Source organism: Lactuca virosa, chromosome 6 (genome assembly GCF_052849685.1).
Source record: "Lactuca virosa cultivar CGN04683 chromosome 6, Lactuca_virosa_CGN04683_v6, whole genome shotgun sequence".
NCBI lineage: Eukaryota > Viridiplantae > Streptophyta > Magnoliopsida > Asterales > Asteraceae > Lactuca > Lactuca virosa.
In genome coordinates this window covers 213440259-213462260 of record NC_136431.1, presented here as the reverse complement: position 1 = coordinate 213462260, position 22002 = coordinate 213440259, and positions in this window count along the sequence as shown.

Sequence of the window (22002 nt, the reverse complement as noted above, 5' to 3'; positions counted from 1 at the left end):
GTGTTTGCCCTCAAAATCTGGAGGCATTACTTGTACGGAGTCCGGTGCACCATCTTTACTGACCACAAAAGTTTGAAGTATTTGATGGATCAGCAGAACCTCAACATGCAACATAGGAGGTGGTTGGATGTACTGAAAGATTACGATTGCAAGATTTTGTATCACCCAGGGAAGGCCAATGTGGTGGCCGATGCCTTGAGCCGCAAGGCGGCGAGTACTCCGATTGGAGATGCCTGTTTGAGGATGACGATGATTTCCCCCTTGTTGGATATGATCAAGGAGGCTCAGGTGGAGGGATTGAGGAAAGAGAACTGGAAGATAGAGCGAATTCGGGGTTAGATTCCCTTGTTTGTTCGGGATAGTCGGGGACTTTTGACACAATGTGGCCGGGTGTGGATGCCGGCATCAGGGGGTGTGAGGCAGAAGATCTTGGAGGAGGCGCACAAGTCCAAGTTCTCTATTCATCCGGGGGCCACCAAGATGTATAGGGATATGAGGTTGAGTTATTGATGGCCCTGCATGAACAAGAGGTCGCGTGGTTTGTGGAGCGGTGCTTGACCTGCAGGAAGGTCAACGCTGAACATCAGAGGCCTCACGGCAAGGTTCAGCCGCTACCCATTCCTATGTGGAAGTGGGAAGAGATCACCATGGCTTCATCACGAAATTACCGAGGATGGCGAGGGGTGTGGATTCCATTTGGGTCATTGTAGATAGGTTGACGAAGAGTTATCATTTTATTCCGATCTCCGAGAGCATCTCTGCTGAGAAATTAGCAGATATTTATGTGCGAGAAGTGGTGGTCAGGCACGGGGTTCCACTGTCGATGGTGTCTGACCGAGATGTCCGTTTTACATCCAGGCTTTGGAGGAAGTTCCATGAAGAGTTGGGAACTTAGTTACATTTCAGCACTGCGTACCAACCCCAGACAGATGGCCAGAGCGAGCGGACGATCCAAACGCTCAAGGATATGCTATGGGCATGCATGCATATGAGTTACAGGAATAACTCGACGAGTTAGGTCAACTCGGAGCGTTGACTTTGACCTTGACCAGAGTTGACTTTTAAGGGTTTGAAGGGTTGAGTTGTATCTAATGAGTTGTTTATGATTAGGGAGGTGGCAGTAAGGGTCATGTCGTGGTCTGTCATATAGTAGTCTTTAACGAACTGACTATATGACTCAGGAAGCGATTGAAGAACCAAGTCAACAGCTAGCTTCCTTGGGAAAACGGCACCCAACATTCCCAGTCTGTCAATGTGCGACTTCATCTGGAGGACATGTGCACACACAAAATTTCCATCTTGGTGTTCGCATGCCAATAGGGTTTGAGAGACTTTGAACTTTTCAAGTCAACAAAATTGTGGGTCAAGGAGAATTACTGGAGGAGGTAGAGGAAGAGAAGTGTGATTTCCAATTCCACCAATGTACAAAGAAGGGAATGATCTCTCACCTTGATCGACACGTGGAAGATCGTCTTCAGATGGAAAGCTTTTTCCAAAAGGATAAGGAAGACCATAGTTGTCTGAACTCGACATCTATAAAGGGAGAAAATTCAAGTTAGTTGATTTAAATCCTTAATATAACACCCAAATAAAATATTAAGGCTAGGACCCAACACAATAATTTACAATTCGGAAGAGGGATGCCGTAATCCAATTGTAAATTATTTGAAGGTAGGTAAATGACGATTTACCAATTCCACCACGAAAATGAAATTTTAAATGAATTAGGTTTTAGATGAAATTCTTAGATCTTTTGAGATTCATTGAACTTTTCAATGGCATGTTTAATCTCGATTATGCTCTCACTTTGTGACTGGGATGCCGAGGATCACAAAAAAAGATGTGAATAACCATGCAAATTAGCTTGGTACTCTCGATGTCATTTATCACCTAATCAATGTGCCGGTTAACCACACACACTCCATTGATCAATGATAATTTACGAGAAACCCATTGCCAACAATATTAGTCCCATATTAGTGTACCGGTTAACCAGACACGCTCCACTAACGACCAATAAGGTGCAATGTGCAATTTCATAGGTTAGCATCAAATTCACATTTTCCTAAAATAACTAAGATTGGGAATTTTATAAAATCATTTAGTTACTTTATAATTCATTATACTTTTAATAAGTGTAACATCCCAAACTTCAGAAGTATGATTTAGGGGCTTATGTGTAATTTTAGAAGCCTACTCCGCGAGTAGGTATGCCTACTCGTCGAGTCAGAGAGGGTTTTGGCCACGTGTTAAGTGACCAACTCGCCGAGTCGGCGGCTGGACTCGACGAGTTGGTGCTGGGAAGAGAAAACCCTAATTTTAGGGTTTGCACCCTATTTAAAGGACCTTAAGTCCTCACCTCAGCCCCCTTATCACCCCTAGACGTCCAGAAGCATCCCTAACTGATCCAAACCCCCATTTTGAGTGTGTGAAGGATGGAAAGTGTGTCTTAAAGCATTTGCAAGAAGAAGGCTTGGAGTTTAAGAAAATTTGATCATAGAGGAGCTGGTGGATTCGATCTCTCTGCTCAGTGGCATCAGTCTGAAGGTAACAAGTTGTTACCTTGACCTTATTCTTTCTAGATCTCTTCATGTTAAAGATTAGGGCTTTTATAGCATGGGTGATATTCATTTTCGGGTATGGGCTAGGATCTAAAGTTGCAACTTCAGATCTGAGCTCATCTTGGACTCTAAAGCCATAAAGTCTCCAGCTTTAGCAAGCATGAACCCTCCATGTTGAGATAAACCCTATTGTAAGCTTGAGATTGACATTCTAAGCCTTTCGATCCTTGCATGCACGTAAAGGTTGCAACTTTACGTGATAAACATGCCTTGGGAGCCCATATCTACTGTTTGAAGCTTGGAAGCAGCTTAAAATCGTCTGTATGAATGAAGGATTGAAGGGACTCGGCGAGTCGCAAGGTTGACTCGGCGAGTCATATGAAGATAGTCATGTACTCGACGAGTTGGATGAACAACTCGGCGAGTCCGATGAAGATTGCCTTGGGCTCGGCGAGTCATATGTATGACTCGGCGAGTCGGCTAGGGTTTTTCCCCAACCATTTGATACGAGTGAACTCGACGAGTTGTGAGGAAACTTGATGAGTCAACCAAGGATTTCACGACATCTCGAGTGCAGGAAGGACTCGACGAGTCGGAGAACTGCACTCGACGAGTCGAGTCAACATGGACTGTTGACTTTAACTGTGGACTTTGACTTTGACCAAGGGTTGACCAGTTGACTTTTGAGGGTATTTTGGTAAATTAAATATTGATAGCAAAGGACATTGGTGAACAAGGTTTCTCACATCGTCCACCTCTCACCCTTACCTCATGGTCTATATCACCTCTCAACTCATCATCCAACTCATATTTCATCTACCCATGTTTTACCCAACATATTATGTAGATATAAATACATATACAGTTTAAATCATATAAAACTTGTATAGAATCGTTCCTCCAGTATAGATAGCAAGTATACAGATAATATGCACACATAGCACGTAATTTATATAAAATACTTCATATCTATGTGTAAGATGAAAGTAACTATGCACTCACCTGAAAGGTGGTGACTCTGCACTCGAACAACGCTTCGTTATCTCAAAATAATTTTCCCTCGACAAAACCTAGTATCAATACCACTAGGGTTTAGTCTAACGTTAACCGCGACTAATTAATAGTCTAGCTATTATTATTATTATTATATAAGCGTTAAACAACACTCTATATGACTCATAATAATAACCCAAATAATTATTTTAAGGACCTAATAACATTACTATAATTATTTAAAAGCTATATTAAAAATTTCATAGGCGTAGCTCACTTACACCGGGTTTTATAGAAAACCGGGCTTCGCTTGGAGCAGCGTTTCCGAACCGAAAGACCCTTTTTGTCGGGACTCCGGGAGCCTCGGGGCTTCCTTTGGGTGCTAGGGGCTTTACCTAGGCTTAGGGGGGGGGGGGGGTTTAGGAGCTTGAGAGAGAGAGAGTGTAGAGAGAGAGAGAAAGCTTTAAAAGGTGTGGGAGAAGTGGCTGCCTTCGCAGCCTTTTTATAGGCGTCCAGCTTCGGTCTACGCTGGGCGTTCCTAAGTGGTACGCGGCGCGTTCGTTGGATAAGGCTTCCAGGTGGCCGGCTTCGGATGATGCGACGTGGAGGTTTGTGGTCCGAGCAATGCAGCTGTACGCTGGGCGTTCCGAGCTCAGACGCTGGGCGTACCGAGGGCCAGGTATCCGAATCCGAAGCGAATACCCTGATCATCAACGGAGGGCTGGGATCGCGCCACGTCATCGCTCTTGCCACAAACTTCACAAATTCTAGTACCAACTTCAAAAATTCATATTTTTCGTATACGAGCTCCGTTTTCGACGTTCTTTATATCCACGCGTAGGCGGGAACATACTCTATAACTTTCGTTTAGGCTCCGTCGGCTAATTTTGACTTTATTTTGAAAGTCATTTTATTAAGACACCGGGACATGATCGGTCCGTTAAAAATTCATAACTTCTTCATCCGACGTCCGTTCTCGTCCATCTTTTTATCGATACGCTACTATTAACGAGATCTTCGATTCTCGTTTAGGCTGTGTCGGCTAAAAACTGCTTGATCTAATATTCGAACTTCGGGTTGTACACTGCTAAGCCGAAACTTCGAAAAATCATAACTTCCTCATACGAAGTCAGATTTGGGCGGTTTTTTTTAAGGACGCTCTCGGTTTAACGTATTCTAAGATTTTCGTTTAGATTGCTAAGGCTAAAAGTTGCTCTATCGTAAATTCACTATTTACGCTTTCCGGTGCCGTGCCGGTTTTGCCGTAAAACTTCGACGGGTCATAACTTCTTCGTTATAACTCGGATTTCGGCGTTCTTTATATGTACGAAACCCTTGTAACATATACTACCACTTGGTTAAAATTATTTATTCTAAATAATCTTTTTTTGAAAAGTCATTTTCGACCCCTATTATCTCTATATTGACTAGCCCGGATCTACGGGCGTTACAATTATCTTCCCCTTAGGATGATTACGTCCCGGAATCATCAACGAAACAGGGCTCAGATGATGACTCCATACGTTATCTCTTCATCCTAGGTATTAACCGTAACTTCTATGTTGTTTCGAATGAGTATCTAACTCTTGGACTCCTTGACTGTACGCGGTGCTCGATCTTGCTCCCGCCCTCTGTCTCATGTTAGACCTTCAATCATGGCCTTCATGTCACAATCTCACTCTACATCAGAGACTCCTTCTTCAAACTTTGTTATTTGACTTCCATAATAGACCGATGGGTCACGTTCTAATGACCTCTCATCGTATGTTGCAATGCTTAGACTCAGGTCTCTTAGAGTCAAATTCCGGAACAGACTATACCTTCCTTCATGTTCTAATGTGATAAAATCACATTTCAACATGTAGCATTTCTAGATACCAACTCCTTGAACAATGAGCGCAATACTTCTATTGATCGCTTCGCTTATCTTTCACTTCAATCTTCTGGCTTAAGTCAGATGCTACATCGAACTTGGTTCTCTGGACCACGTAACATACTCATCGTACTCGGAATCAATTTGATATGACCACTAGGATCGGAATAACAATCATCTTTTTAGTCATTACCGAAACAATGGTAACGACATACTCGAATAAAACGAAGTCAATTACTAGCTCCTTGGTAACCTTGTGACTTTCCCTGATCCAAGTGTAAGTCCTGTGCTTCCGGTAGTATAGGCCCCTACTACCATTCACACCTACTCATACTCGTCCCAAGTATTGTCTCGCAGTTTCCCCAAGTCACATACAAGAAAATCACATAACAGTTTAACACATCACATAACGAAACGAAGGTTTTATATTATTTCTTGAAACGATTACATGGGTGTTCAAGTTCACCCTAGATTATGCCTCTAATAGGCTAAATCGTAAGATACTATCCCCTTGGCTACTTCATATCTCGATCTTCGGATATGAACTCCTCATCCTCGATTCCTTGCGTTGTTCTCTGCTTCGTCGAGGAGCATGTGGAATGCCCTTGGCCTTGGTGGCGCTTCTGGCCTTGCTGCCTCGTTTTTCTTCGGGCAGTCTTTAGAAACATGCCCTTCTTTGTTACATCTGTAGCACACCCTCTTGTTGGATGTACACTTGCTGGCGTAATGCCCTGTCTTTCCACATTTGTAGCAAGTCACCTCCTCGCTACATTTCCCGAAGTGTTTCTTTTTACACTTCTCGCACCACTTAGCTTCACCTCCTCCTCCTCCTTCAGTCTTTGAGAATTTCCTTTCTTTGTTGGATTTTGAAGATCCTTCATACTTCCTTTTCTCGCCAACTTCAGCTTTCTCCAGACTCTTTTCCTTAATCTGGGTCTCCACATTCCTCGCTGCCCAGATGGAGGCTTTCAAGGTGGTTGCTTGCTTGACCATTGGACCAAAGTCCGCTGGTAATCCATGGGAAAACTTGTTGACCTTGGAGAGCTCAGTTGGAACTAGGTAAGGAACAAGCTTCATCTTTTCCGTAAAACTTGTAGCATACTCAGTGACACTCATCCTTCCTTTCTTTAGATTTTGGAACTCATTGTTGATCTCCAGAAGATCCTGCTCAGAGCAGTACTGTATTTTCAGTTGCACCACGAAATCTTCCCAAGACATCTTGCTTGATTCTCCTTTGGGCATTGTATTAGCTAGTAGCTTCCACCAACTCAGTACTCCAGACTTTAACAGAGGAACCGCGAGAGCGGTCTTTTGTCTGTTGCTACACTCGCAACTCTCAAACATTGTCTCCATCTCGGAGATCCAGTCCATAACTTCCACCAGTGTTGGGCTTCCAGAAAGACTCGGGGGTTTGGATGCCATGAAATCCTTGTACTTGCATCCACGTCCGTCATTTCCTCCATCCTGATCGTTTTGTCTAACTATCGGTGGGTTGGCTTGACCAACCGTCCCACTGTAGTTCCCTCCTTCTGACTGCCCATCATTCAGCTCGGGCTGTTCAATAGGCACCGTAAGTTCCTCTCGATTTTGTTGAAGTAAATGCCTTGTTTCCTCCATTTTACGATCTAACATCATTTGGATCATTGCTTGTACTCCGACCATTGTGATTGGTTCAGGAGCGGCTACCACCACAGGTATTTGCTCAACCACTGGTGGTTGATTCTTGTTCCCATTCGCGTTCTCGGCTCCACTGCGGGTTCTTGCCATTTCGATCTATACACCCATTTAAACGTTCGATGTGTAATGACGAGAATTAAGATAGGAAAGATTTCATTGACGTTTGATGTATAAATCTCCCTATTACCCCGAAAAGTTATATGCGAGTTCTAATACCGTATTTAAACGTTTAGAAACCTGAACACATAAAGTTTCCAGATCCGGTCGGCAACAGACCATAGATCTGATAAGACATTTAGCATCATAAATCATTTAGCACATAAGAGAATGTTAGGTATTTTCCCTAAATTAGCTAGTGCTTGTGTCTATTCAGGTGTATTACCTAAATTTTATTAGACACACTCCTCACAATCATCGCTTAGCATTCTAAGTTTAAGTCTAGAAATAAATCCATATTCCTAGTTCGCTTAAACTAATGCTCTGATACCAACTGTGACATGCCCATTTTCATGGCCAGAAAAGACCGATTTTGTTTATGCTTTATAAACTTACATTCATTTACACTAGTGATCTACATCTCTTTTAAATCTCTCAGTGTAATGTAACTTCATATCGACACCTGTGATACAAATAAACTGAGTGAGTCAGGTTGGGAAACCTGGTGAGTACATAGGGTTTTCAACCCACAATAATATAATTATTATGTTTAAACATCAAACAATCAACCCAATTACCCATCCCCATTATCTTCTTTACTCTTAAGGATCTACCCTAAGAATCAACTATTCCTCGTTCATTCATTCCTATGGATCATCATAAGGAATCGGCACGAAGTCCATCGTCACCAGGGGTTTAGGCACTAAGTCTGCATAGTCAGCAGGGTTTATACAACAGGCACTAAGTCCGCATAGTCGCCAGGGTTTAGGCACTAAGTCTGCATAGTCGCCAGGGTTTATACAATAGGCACTAAGTCCGCATAGTCGCCAGGGTTTTGGCACCAAGTCTGGATGATCGCCAAGGTTTAGGCACCAAGTCTGCATGATCGCCAGGGTTTAGAGTACACCGGGTGAACACATCGTTCACAACACCTACAGGTTGCGAGCCTGCTAGTGTTCCACTGGACTGTCTAGAATAGTCCGTGGTTGTCATCCATACTCTGCTAGATGACGGGGCCAACATTTGGGAACAAGGTTTCTCACATCGTCCACCTCTCACCCTTACCTCATGGTCTATATCACCTCTCAACTCATCATCCAACTCATATTTCATCTACCCATGTTTTACCCAACATATTATGTAGATAAAAATACATATACAGTTTAAATCATATAAAACTTGTATAGAATCGTTCCTCCAGCATAGATAGCAAGTATACAGATAATATGCACACATAGCACGTAATTTATATAAAATACTTCATATCTATGTATAAGATGAAAGTAACTATGCACTCACCTGAAAGGCGGTGACTCTGCACTCGAACATCGCTTCGTTATCTCAAAATAATTTTCCCTCGACAAAACCTAGTATTAATACCACTAGGGTTTAGTCTAACGTTAACCGCGACTAATTAATAGTCTAGCTATTATTATTATTATATAAGCGTTAAACAACACTCTATATAACTCATAATAATAACCCAAATAATTATTTTAAGGACCTAATAACATTACTATAATTATTTAAAAGCTATATTAAAAATTTCATAGGCGTAGCTCACTTACAGCGGGTTTTATAGAAAACCGGGCTTCGCTTGGAGCAGCGTTTCCGAACCGAAAGACCCTTTTTCGGGACTCCGGGAGCCTCGGGGCTTCCTTTGGGTGCTAGGGGTTTTACCTAGGCTTGGGGGGGGGGGTTTAGGAGCTAGAGAGAGAGTGTAGAGAGAGAGAGAGAAATCTTTGAAAGGTGTGGGAGAAGTGGCTGCCTTCGCAGCCTTTTTATAGGCGTCCAACTTCGGTCTACGCTAGGCGTTCCTAAGTGGTACACGGCGCGTTCGTCGGATAAGGCTTCCTGGTGGCCGGCTTCGGATGGTGCGACGTGGAGGTTTGTGGTCCGAGCAATGCAGCTGTACGCTAGGCGTTCTGAGCTCGGACGCTGGGCGTACCGAGGGCCAGGTGTCCGAATCCGAAGCGAGTACCCTGATCATCAACGGAGGGCTGGGATCGCGCCACGTCATCGCTCTTGCCACAGACTTCGCAAATTCGAGTACCAACTTCAAAAATTCGTATCTTTCGTATACGAGCTCCGTTTTCGACGTTCTTTATATCCACGTGTAGGCGGGAACATACTCTATAACTTTCGTTTAGGCTCCGTCGGCTAATTTTGACTTTATTTTAAAAGTCATATTATTAACAGGCCGAGACATGATCGGTCCGTTAAAAATTCATAACTTCTTCATCCGACGTCCGTTTCGTCCATATTTTTATCGATACGCTATTATTAACGAGATCTTCGATTCTCGTTTAGGTTTTGTCGGCTAAAAACCGCTCGATCTAATATTCGAACTTCGGGCTGTACACTGATAAGCCGAAACTTCGAAAAATCATAACTTCCTCATACGAAGTCAGATTTGGGCATTTTTTTATGGACGCTCTCAGTTTAACGTATTCTACGACTTTCGTTTAGATCGCTAAGGCTAAAAGTTGCTCTATCGTAATTTCACTATTTACGCTTCCCGGTGCCGTGCCGGTTTTGCCGTAAAACTTCGACGGGTCATAACTTCTTCGTTATAACTCGGATTTCGGCGTTCTTTATATGTACGGAACCCTTATAACATATACTACCACTTGGTTAAGATTATTTATTCTAAATAATCTTTTGTCGAAAAGTCGTTTTCGACCCCTATTATCTCTAAATTGACTAGCCTGGATCTACGGGCGTTACAGGTTGAGGTTGTACTGCTCCATGCGGTAGCTAACAAACCCTAGGAGCATTCCAACTATGGGCTAAGGGAGACTCATACTGTGGGCTCCGGAGCAATCCAGTTACGGGCTAAGGGAGACTCGTACTGTGGGCTCGATGGCAAGCCAGATGTGAGCTGTGGGCCCGTAAGGCAATCCAGACTCACACTGTGGGCCTAGGGGGTAATCCAGTCTGTAAAGCTGTGGACCCAGTACATGCTGTTGTTTATATATGTGTTATGAGTAGTGTATCAATATTTTGGGGGAACTCACTAAGCTCTCGGTCTTACAGTTTCAGTTTATTGTTTCAGGTACATCAGGGGACCGCGGCAAGGCGAAGGCGTGATCATATAGCTCCTCATGTTTTGTTTATGTTTCTGGGAAAACTCTGATATTATACATTTTGAAAAAAAAGTTGTAATGATTTTTAATGGTTTGGAATGTTTTTAAAAGTTTTAAATCGGCTTGAATTTTTGGGTGTGATAAGTTGGTATCAGATCCTTGGTTTGAGTGAATTGGAGGAACACTCGTGTGAATCCAGTCTCAAACTAAGGAAAATATTTTCAAAATGATTTAAGTGGTTTTCAAAATGAGAAAGGAGGATGCGAAGTGTACGATCAGCCGGAGCTAGTAAGTAGACCCCAAAATACCATACAAGTTATTTGATATTAGGTGATATGTTAGAACAACATGCTAGTAATAATATAGGAATCCTCAGGAATCGTATGATAGAATTGTCTGATCTTTGATGCCTTATCCTATGTAGAGTACCTCATTGGTTGTTTGTGACCCTTTCGTGTGTGAACTAACTATTGGGTGAATACTCTAAGTCACATGCTACATGGATTAAATGGTCTTAGGGTAAGGGATTTGGCCCTGCTGCGTAGCTCTTGTCTGAGTCCAACCGTTGTGGGATTAAATCTTTTAGTCTAAGATTGTTTAAGCTGTGCGGTATGTGATTGTATTCATGCAATAGTTAACTGGCACCAAAGGAGGGTCGTGTGGCAGTTGATGGATGGGTGGGTAGTGAAAGGCCGAAAGGCTAGTTATGAAATATTTATCATTCCTATAGAAGTGAGGATTTAACGGTCGCTATGTATATGCATATGGTAGGGTGTTGTGGTGATACTTGAGACAAATATAGGTAGGTGTGGAAGGTAGTATGGGCCTGTACTACTGAAAGCACAGGACTCATACGCGTGTCAACAAAATCACAACCCTTAGGGTTTAGTTGGGAGTAGTTTCCCCATCATGTATGCGGATTATCTGATATCTTCCTGGTATATGTTCAGTATAGTGATGGCAAATCGATTTGAGGCGGGATGCGGATCAGGATCGGGAGCGAGTGGCCAGGATAGGCCAGTATTGTCCGTCAATCAGATACGGGAGATGAGTTCCGTGGAGGTTTCTTAGATTTTGCGAGAAGAATTATTCGGTGTCGTGGACCGGATCACCGCCAGGGTGATCGCCAAGTTCGAGGAGCAAGTTGCAGCGTTGCAATCTGTGAGAGATGTTGCTACCGGGATGACTACTGGGGGAGTGCCGGTGGTGGGGTCACAACTAGGAAAGAGGAGGAGGGACGGTTCAACAGAGGACGAAAACTTGGAGACAGCTAACTTAAGTACTGGAAGTCAGGAGGATCACGAGGTGTGTGGCAAGTGTGGGGGAACCCACGGATTTGCTTGTCACAAATTCAGGTGCTACAAGTACGGGGAGAGAGGGCATGTGCAACGGGATTGCAAGAAGGATCAGATATGCTTTCACTGTCACCAGCCAGGTCATTTCAGGTCCAGCTGTCCTGCGCTGAGGACGGAAGGAATTCAGATTCCAGCGATCATCGTTCCTCAAGAGGTCAAGGTCGAGCCGCAAGAAGTCTCTGGTATGTAATTGGAAAAAAAACCCATTCTGTAATAATATTGTGGTCAAGTCGTCCGTGATCGGTGTTTATTCTGTCTTGGAATATTGTTGAGTATGGATAAGCAATAATTGCGGGTTAGTTTCTTGTTCTGTCTGAACTATGTGTTGCGGAGTTTCATGAGTTGTTAGGCCATTGGAGATGTCAGCAGAGATTTATTATCAAAGGATTGTAGGTGATTAGAGTTCAGGGATTCATTAGAGGATGGGAAGTAGAGTGGTTGATTAGAATTCTTTTTTTCATCTATGGAAAGGGTTGTGCCCTTTCAGTTTTTTGAGCTCAAAGGAGTGAGCAGGCTTGTATTCCAGCTCGGGGTCAGTTGGTTGCAGAGATTGGCGATATTAATTCAGCGCAGATGGGTTGATGTGACATAAATATTCTGTGAGGTCCGGTTTACCTTGGATTTCTTGTATCAGATGGTAAGGATTGATAGTGCGACCTATTGCAACTTAGGGATTATAGACTATGTATTGGGAATATTTGCAGCCCGGTTTAGGGAAGAGGCTGCTTCAGCTACTGCAGTTCAGCTGTGAACGTTTGAGCGGGAAACATGTTTGGAAACCTTTGGAAAAAAGGGGGCATTACGTGGGAGGTCTGCGGACGGGATCCCATAGAATGGTTATTTAGCATTGTTAGGATTCAGTGGGTTTAGTAACCGTCATGGGTTGGCGGACTAAACCACCAAGGGAAGTAGCTCGTCGCCGAGGTATTAGTTGGAGCATATATCTTGTGGTCTTCAGTACTTGAGTGTGAGGTCATTTAAGCATTAGTGACAGTCAGTCTCACTGGGATTCAGGAAGTGTTCATCTGGTTCTTAGAAGTGTGTGATCAATTGGGATTGGCTAGTAATGGAGCACTAGCGAGAAGGAGTTAATTGTCATCGGTTCGATCGTTGGGAAGTGAGAAGGATCGAGAATCCTCCAATTTTCATGTATTATGAAGGCTTAGTCGAATCTAAGTGGGGGAGAGTTACCCTGGGATGCAGAGCGGGAGAGGTTCTGAAACGGGGATAAGTTTCACAACCTGACGGGAAGAATGGAGGCCCTAGTGGCTGCTTGGTTTGAGGGTTGTGTGATTTGGGATTCGGAAAAACTTCCCAGCATTAGAAACACGTCTTGTTAAGTTCTTGATAACAGAAGTTAGGGAACCAGGTTGGAGTTCTAGTCATGAATTGAGTTCAGTTCGAGTATTCGGACGAGGGTGTGCTCGACTCTGAGGGTTTTTGGATTGGTAGATTGAGGGTTTTGCTAGCTGCCAGGGCTCGACGGTGCATTCAACACAGGAGTGTGGGTTATTTAGCGTATGAGGTAGACGCGCGGGTCAGGGAACAGACCACGGATTTCCGAGAGGGTGGACGATTGACATTAGGCCTAGGGTTAGGATGGGGTTAGAGTCCACAGAATGGATCAGGAGTTCGAAACCCCAAGTGGGTGAGAACAGTCCGCATGAGAGATATCAACATGATGGGTGGTCTGGGGAGATGCTCAACAGGTTAGAGCAGTCCGGATAGACTGAAGGCCGGTGGGGGGTACCAGTCAGGCCGAAGGCTCGGGGAACGGTCCAGACAGGCTGAAGGGACAGAGAGGCGGTCCAGACATGCTGAAGGTTCCGAGAGTGGTCCAAGTAGACTGAGGGTCCGGTGAGGCGGTCCAGTCATGCTGAAGACTCTGTATGTGTTTATAGATCTATGTGTGGGTATTGAGTATGCTGCTATGCTATAGCAATCAGTAGGTCTGTCCCCAAGTATGGAACATGCTGATGGAGTATGCTGAAGAATTTACATGGGCCTTGTTAGTTACATGATCAGGTTCTGAGTATATATGTGTTACAGGGTAGGAACTTGTTCTGTAAGTGGATAGTGTAGGGTGAGGTTCAGCATTGTGACACTTGTTGGTGTTGTGAAGGACATTGATTAGGCCTTCTTGGGAAATAACGGAGGTGAGTACCTCCAGGATGGAGAGTTGGACATCCGTAGTGACGACAGCGATGTCAATAGGTTATCGGGAGCATTCCAGTTATGAGCTGAGGGCCAGAGGGGGGCATACCAGACTCATGTTGTGGGCTCAGAGGTAATCAAGACCTATGCTGAGGACTGAGTAAGGGTACTCCAGTCATAGGCTGTGGGCATAGGGATTATGTTGGTTATCTCTCTGGTAGGAGCGCGCTCGGATTGGATGTGTGGTGAGATTCGGGGGAGTTGCACTCGGTTGTGACGAATCAAAGGATTCTGGATAAGACGCAAGGATAGATCCTTGGATTCCAAGTATGGTTGTAGACATGGGTTATGTATGTAGTGGTATTCCAATCTAGGGTATTCCATCATGAGGATGACCGGACCCTATGATTTATTGGACCTGATGTGTTTGGTATTCCAACCCGAGAGTTGATTGGGCCAAACAGGCGTGAGGACACGAGGGTATACCATCCTAGGGATGACTGGACCCGTCGTAGGCGTACCTGGTATTCCAGCCCAAGGCTGATTGGGCCAGGTATGAGTGTTTATGTGATATAGCTGGTTGTTCATGGGAGTTGACCAGAAGCTGAAGGATGCATCATCTTGTCAGCGCAGAAAGGGACTAGATTCAGGAAGGGGACAGGATGAGTTTCCAATATTGCAAGTTACTCGGGTTATCTCCAGTTTTGGAAAGGGGAAGATAGATTAGTTTTGTGAGAGAGCCCAATGAATTATAGTAGTGTCTAACTTTCGCAAGTCACGAAAGTGTGTTCATGACAGGAAGGTGGCAGTATCATCGGGTGATAATTAGATTGGTGTGTGCTAATATTAAGGAGAAGAGGCCGGTGGCCAGCTTGGAGCGTTAGGCAGGGATCCTGCACAGGAAGGAGTTGACGTAGAAAAGATGTGGTGGTAGAGTCTGAAGAGACCTGAGTTGGCTGGGCGGTCGGAGGCTGCAATGCAGGAGTGTTATCCCAAAAGTCGTGTACTGCAGCAGGCTTCGAGGACGAAGCCTAATTTAAGTGGGGGAGAGTTGTAACATACCAAACTTCAGAAGTATGATTTAGGGGCTTATGTGTAATTTTAGAAGCCTACTCGGTGAGTATGTATGCCTACTCGTCGAGTCAGAGAGGGTTTTGGCCACGTGTTAAGTGACCAACTCGCCGAGTCGGCGGCTGGACTCGACGAGTTGGTGCTGGGAAGAGAAAACCCTAATTTTAGGGTTTGCACCCTGTTTAAAGGACCTTAAGTCCTCACCTCAGCCCCCTTATCACCCCTTGACGTCCAGAAGCAGCCCTAACCGATCCAAACCCCCATTTTGAGTGTGTGAAGGAGGGAAAGTGTGTCTTGAAGCATTTACAAGAAGAAGGCTTGGAGTTTAAGAAAATTTGATCATAGAGGAGCTGGTGGATTCGATCTCTCTGCTCAGTGGCATCAGTCTAAAGGTAACAAGTTGTTACATTGACCTTATTCTTTCTAGATCTCTTCATGTTAAAGATTAGGGCTTTTATAGCATGGGTGATATTCATTTTCGGGTATGGGCTAGGATCTAAAGTTGCAACTTCAGATCTGAGCTCATCTTCGACTCTAAAGCCATAAAGTCTCCTGCTTTAGCAAGCATGAACCGTCCATGTTGAGATAAACCCCATTGTAAGCTTGAGATTGACATTCTAAGCCTTTAGAGCCTTGCATGCACGTAAAGGTTGCAACTTTACATGATAAACATGCCTTGGAGCCCAGATCTACTGTTTGAAGCTTTGAAGCAGCTTAAAATCATCTGTATGAATGAAGGATTGAAGGGACTCGGCGAGTAGCAAGGTAGACTCGGCGAGTCATATGAAGATAGTCATGTACTCGACGAGTTGGATGAACAACTCGGCGAGTCCGATGAAGATTGCCTTGGGCTCGACGAGTCATATGTATGACTCGGCGAGTCGGCTAGGGTTTTTCCCCAACCCTTTGATACGAGTGAACTCGGCGAGTTGTGAGGAAACTTGATGAGTCAACCAAGGATTTCACGACATCTCGAGTGCAGGAAGGACTCGACGAGTCGAGTCAACATGGACTGTTGACTTTAACTGTGGACTTTGACTTTGACCAAGGGTTGACCAGTTGACTTTTGAGGGTATTTTGGTAAATTAAATATTGATAGCAAAGGACATTGGTGAATATAGGTGTGGGAGTTGGAGCTACTTTTGGAAGAGTTTGACACTACATTCCGAGCTACTTGCAAGGTGAGTTATCCTCACTATACTAAGGGGTCTAAGGCACCAAGGTCGGCCCATTGGATATGTTATCCTAACAATGTTAGATGTTGAGTATGAGTTAGGGTTACAAACTGGATTACCCCCTGGGCCCACAGTGTGAGTTTGGATTGCCTTACGGGCCCACAGCTCACATCTGGCTTGCCATCGAGCCCACAGTACGAGTCTCCCTTAGCCCGTAACTGGATTGCTCCCGAGCCCACAGTACGAGTCTCCCTTAGCCCGTAACTGGAATGCTCCTAGGGTTTGTTGGCTACCGCACGGAGCAGTACAACCTCAACCCATCCCACATAACATACAACATACAACATCACCACTGAGCATGCAACAATTATACTAAGGGGTCTAAGGCACCAAGGCCGGCCCATTGGATACGTTATCCTAACAGTGTTAGATGTTGAGTATGAGTTAGGGTTGCATGCTAGTGGTTATGCCAGTTAGGTAGACCTGTAGGACTACCTGTGATGTTATATGATTGTTGCATGCTCAGTGGTGATGTTGTATGTTGTATGTTATGTGGGATGGGTTGAGGTTGTACTGCTCCGTGCGGTAGCCAACAAACCCTAGGAGCATTCCAGTTACGGGCTAAGGGAGACTCGTACTGTGGGCTCGGGAGCAATCCAGTTACGGGCTAAGGGAGACTCGTACTGTGAGCTCGATGGCAAGCCAGATGTGAGCTGTGGGTCCGTAAGGCAGTCCAGACTCACACTGTGGGCCCAGGGGGCAATCCAGTCTGTAAAGATGTGGACCCAGTACATGCTGTTGTTTATATATGTGTTATGAGCAGTGTATCGGTATTTTGGGGGAACTCACTAAGCTCTCGGGCTTACAGTTTCAGTTTATTGTTTCAGGTACATCAGGGGATCGCGGCAAGGCGAAGGCGTGATTGTACAGCTCCTTATGTTTTGTTTATGTTTATGGGAAAACTCTGATATTATACATTTTGAAAACAAAGTTGTAATGATTTTTAATGGTTTGGAATGTTTTTAAAAGTTTTAAATTGGCTGGAATTTTTGGGTGTGACAATAAGAGTTTAGTGTCTTATCAAAACCATTCGGCTAACGACCCTCCACTAGTCAAGAGTGCGGTGGTTAAGAGTGGATACCCAATGTCGGTCAATTTACAAGCCGCTTCCTTAAACACCCCTTATAGACCGGCTTCGTGAATGAGGTCTACTAACGGTAAGACTGACTTTTCTTATACATATATAATATATTAGACTTTTAACTTTATATAGTATAAGGGTGCATTTTAAACTTTTAAAATACTAAGTGGCTTAATCCTTTAATAAATTAAACTTTTAATTTAATTAAATTTAAACCATATGTGGATTTATTAATTGTCTTTTAATTAATCTTTTAATTAAGTTATTAATAAAATCCATAAGAATATCTTCTAGGTTTTCCATTTAAATTTCTAAAAATAAACTTTTAATTTCAAATTTAAATTATAAAACCAAAAGGGTGTATTTTAAAACTTTTCAAAATACTAGGTTAAATTTTAAATCAAAATAATCTTATCATTATCCAAATTTAACCAAATCCTTTAATTTTGATGACGATACCATATTACCTTTAAGAAAATTTAGTTTTAGGCATTAAAAACGAATTATGGTAATTATCCTAATGAAAACAAGATCTAAAAATCGAAAAATCAGGGAACTGACGAGTCAACTCGTTAAGTTGGACACTGAACTCGTCGAGTTCATACATGAACTTGTCGAGTTCTAGGTTCAGAAAGCAAAAAATGATTTTCTGCTACTTTGTACAGTTCACTATTGCATCAATTCAATTGAAAACATCCTAGTCTCTGATACCACTGTTGGGTTTTGAGCATATCTACATTCCTATGTGATCATGCAACCCTAATTGCTTTGGATCTAAGTTTTTCACTAATTGAAAATGCAAATTGAATACCAAAGCAATAACCCTAGATCTAGCATACAATGTCGAAATCCATATAAAATTAGGGTTAGAAGATTACCTCACTTGTTATGTAGCAATAACAAGACAATCTTGAAGATCCTTGACTCTTGAAAGCTTAGTGCCTCAAAATTTGCACCTCTAATGGAGTCACAAACACCCAATGCAACAAGATGAGAGGAGAGACACTAGAAAAATCGGCTAGGGTTCTTCAAGGAAGCATAGGGCCAAAATTCTAATGCTTGGTGGGGTTTTATATAGCTGTGGGCTGCTGGGGTTTTCAGGTGGAAACCCTAATTTCCTACTTAAGGCTTAAGCAGCCCATGGACTCCTCATTATGAGTCCTTGGACTAAAATCTTATAGGGCTTCCTATAATTTTCGTCTACTCCATCATAAGGAGTCCAGTAGCCCAGTTTCACAACTATCAATGATTTGCAAAATAGCCCCTCCATTATTAATCAGTTCCTTTAATCCCAAAATTAATATCAAATTAATTTATGATTAAACACTAATTAATAATATGATTTTCAAATAATATATTAATCTTATAACATATTAATAAAATCATTTTGAGTACCAATTTATTATTTCAAATAATAAATTTACTCTCTCTCCACTAGTCATCATGTCAAGTTGAATGAGTAAAGGCAACCCAAAAGGACCATGCTTCTATCAAATCAAGTACATACTAATTATAGTTATGGGCTTAGACACCAAACCCAACAATGATCACTTTTATGACGTGGAGCTTTTTATGGTGCCGGTTAAGTAACCAACACAATACGTGGCATTGTATTATTGGTTACCGGTTCAAATTCAAAAATACCTTCGATTATAAAAGGAAGTTGATAATTTCCTTATCAAACTTTATGCTCTCTGATCAAACCTTCAAGAACCCTAACTGTTCCTCATTTCCAAATTACTCCAAAATTCTCTGCAATGGCTGCTCCTCATCACACTGCGGATCCAACAACCACCAATGAAGAAGAAGTTTCACAACCAATGGTGAAGATCCAAACCACTAATCTTCATTTTGTTCCATCACTTGATGAATATCGAGTTTCATTATAGATGATTGTTCAAACTTTAAACAACGTTGTGTTATCAACTTCACTTTCATCTCCGTTTTCAATTCCGATGGAATGGGTTTCAATTGCTGGTTCAACTGCTGTATTCAACAAAACTACTAAGGTAGTTACGTTTTAGCTATCGAATTCAAAGACCTAGAAGCTCACTCGTAAGCAATTTGCCTAAATTCTGAAGTTACCAGTTTTAGGTACATTCTATGAAGTCTTAAATGATCAGGTGCTTCATATGTTTAATGAAATGGGGGTATCCACCAAATCTTAATGGAATAAGTCATTTTAAGAAGTCTGGTCTTCCCTATATGTGGAGCTTTTTTTTGGGATTGTGCTATGATGTTTAACAGGAAGAAGCTTTGGGCTCGAAAAAGCCAAGCTTGAAGTCTATTAAGTCATAGCAGGACTGTATTATGGTCTGAATGTGGATTATGCTATATATATTTGGGAGAAGTTTAAAACCTCAATCTCACACACAAACCTAACAAATGGTGTTTCGAGTGCTCGATTTTGGAGCTTGATTTTACTAGAAGTTTATCATCAAGAGGATATTCTGGTTCCATTTGGTGTCGAAACTGCTGAGTTTCTGGTTATGTCTGCACCAAGGGTTTTTGTTGATGATCATGCTGTTTTTCCCAATGTTGCTCGCATTCTAGATGAGATGCTAAAGCTCGTGGATCCTAAAAATCAATTTCTGGAGCAATATTTGGCGTCGATTGATTCTTCTACTCCAACTGGGGTTCTTCCACCAAAGGGGGTAGAAGGAACATCTAAAGCTTCAACGGCTCCAAAGAAGAAGAAACCAATGGAAAAACTACCAACTACGGAGGATGAAGTTGTGAAAGAAACCATCCCATCAGAATACGAGGTTCTTAAGCAAACTAAGAAACCAACAAATAACTCTTCTCATTCTCCAATTCAGCCAACTACTCATGTAACACTCCAAATCAGGTATGACCTTGTAACCCTTGAAGTATTTCTATTATATCATAAGAGACCCTTAAGTACGTTGGGCGTACTTATGAGTACGCTTAGCGTACTTGGCAAGGAGGATCGCGGAGAGGCAGCACGTACGCTGGGTGTACCAGGAGTACGCTGGGCGTACGTGCTAGGATGTTCAAACCCTAAAATCCAGACTTGAGACCTATATAAAAACCCTTAACTCATTTGAGCCTCACCCTTAAAAACCTCCTTCACCTTCAAACGCCTCTGAAAACCCTAATATCATTTATGAGTGCATTTTGAGCTTCAATAGTGCATTTTTGGTCCTTTTAGTGTTCATCCAAGAACAAGAAGTTGTCAAGGAAGCATGGAATGTCATTTGGCTTCAAGAACCTGCATATTGAGGAGCTTCTGGAGGTATAAATCTTGCACCTTTCCATTTAGATCACTAGATCTAGCTAGGGTTTTCTAGTTTTCTCCATTTGGTTGGTTTTGGACCTCCTCTTGTGAGCTAAGCAACTCCAAAGGATGGAAATGACAGATCTGAGGTCCCTTAGTCCTTTTCCAACATAAAAATGGAGTCTTGGTGGGTATTTTGACCTCATGCATGGGTTAAGAGCTTTAAAAAGGTCTTAATGAGGGTGTTGGGAGCATATGGGACATGCAACGGCATAAAGTTGCCAACTTTATGCCTTAGGTCGTCTTAATAGGCTTAGATCTGACTTCTGGACGTAAAAGAATCAAGTATTAAGCACTTAATGGAAAAAGTGCTTAATCTGTTAGTATGCTGGGCGTAACCCAGTGTACGCTGCACGTAAGCCCCAGAACCCTAGTACGCTGCGCGTACGCATCACAATTGGGCTTGGATCTGTTTTGGGCTTTTGAACTGTTGGGCCTCATTTGGTTTTTGGACTTGATTGCATTTTGAGAATAGTGGGCCATTTTATCTGTTTGGGCCACTGGTGTTATGATTGGGTCTTATTGGGCCAAGAGGCCCATTAATGATTTTTGGTCATGGACTTTGGGACCATTAACAAAGAATGGATATTTGGGCCTTCATGGAAGGACTTGGGGTTTGGGTTTTCCCTTTTATTGTGATGTCCTAACATGGGTTAATATTATTATTCAGCACGGGAGGTTACCGACTGTTAGGAGAGCAGCTTTCGCATTCAGCAGACAGAGGTGAGTCTTCTCACCATACCCATGGGTCTAAGGCAGCAAGGCCGGCCCATTATGTGATTATGTTTATGTGTTAGTCATTTCAGTGATTTGATATACCATGTGAATTTGTGTTATTGGATGTAAGACCATTCCTAGGTAGAGACCATGTGGGGTAGCCCATGGCATTGGATGTAAGACCATATGTGTATTATGTGTGGTATGCTCTGGGAAACTCACTAAGCATTTAGCTTACAGGTTGTGGATTTGTTTCAGGTACTTCAGATCCCAAGGGCAAAGGCAAGGCGTGATGACTCGACATGCACTCTCTCCCAGGCGTTTTTATGGACACTCTGATGTTGGAATAAAAGTTGTATTTGACATATGTTTTGAAACAATTATGATTGAATTACTTAAATCATGGAAATGTATTTGACTATTCAAAAATGAATTTTTTTTTTGAAAAATTGGGTCATTACAAGTTGGTATCAGAGCCTTGGTTTGAGGGATTCGGGGACACCCTCGGGTGTGTTGGGACTCAAACTGAGGAAATGGTAAAACTGTTTTCAGAAATAACATAGAAATGTTTTTTTTAAAAGAAATGAAAAGATGAGAGTGCAACGCGCGTGATCAGCCGAGCCAAGTAAGTAGTTTCCCCAATATGTTAGCCATGTTATACTGATATTTGAGCTTTTTTGAACTTGCTATGTGTATGCTTTTAAAACTGTATACGGTTAGGAGCTTATAGCCTCAGAATGATCGA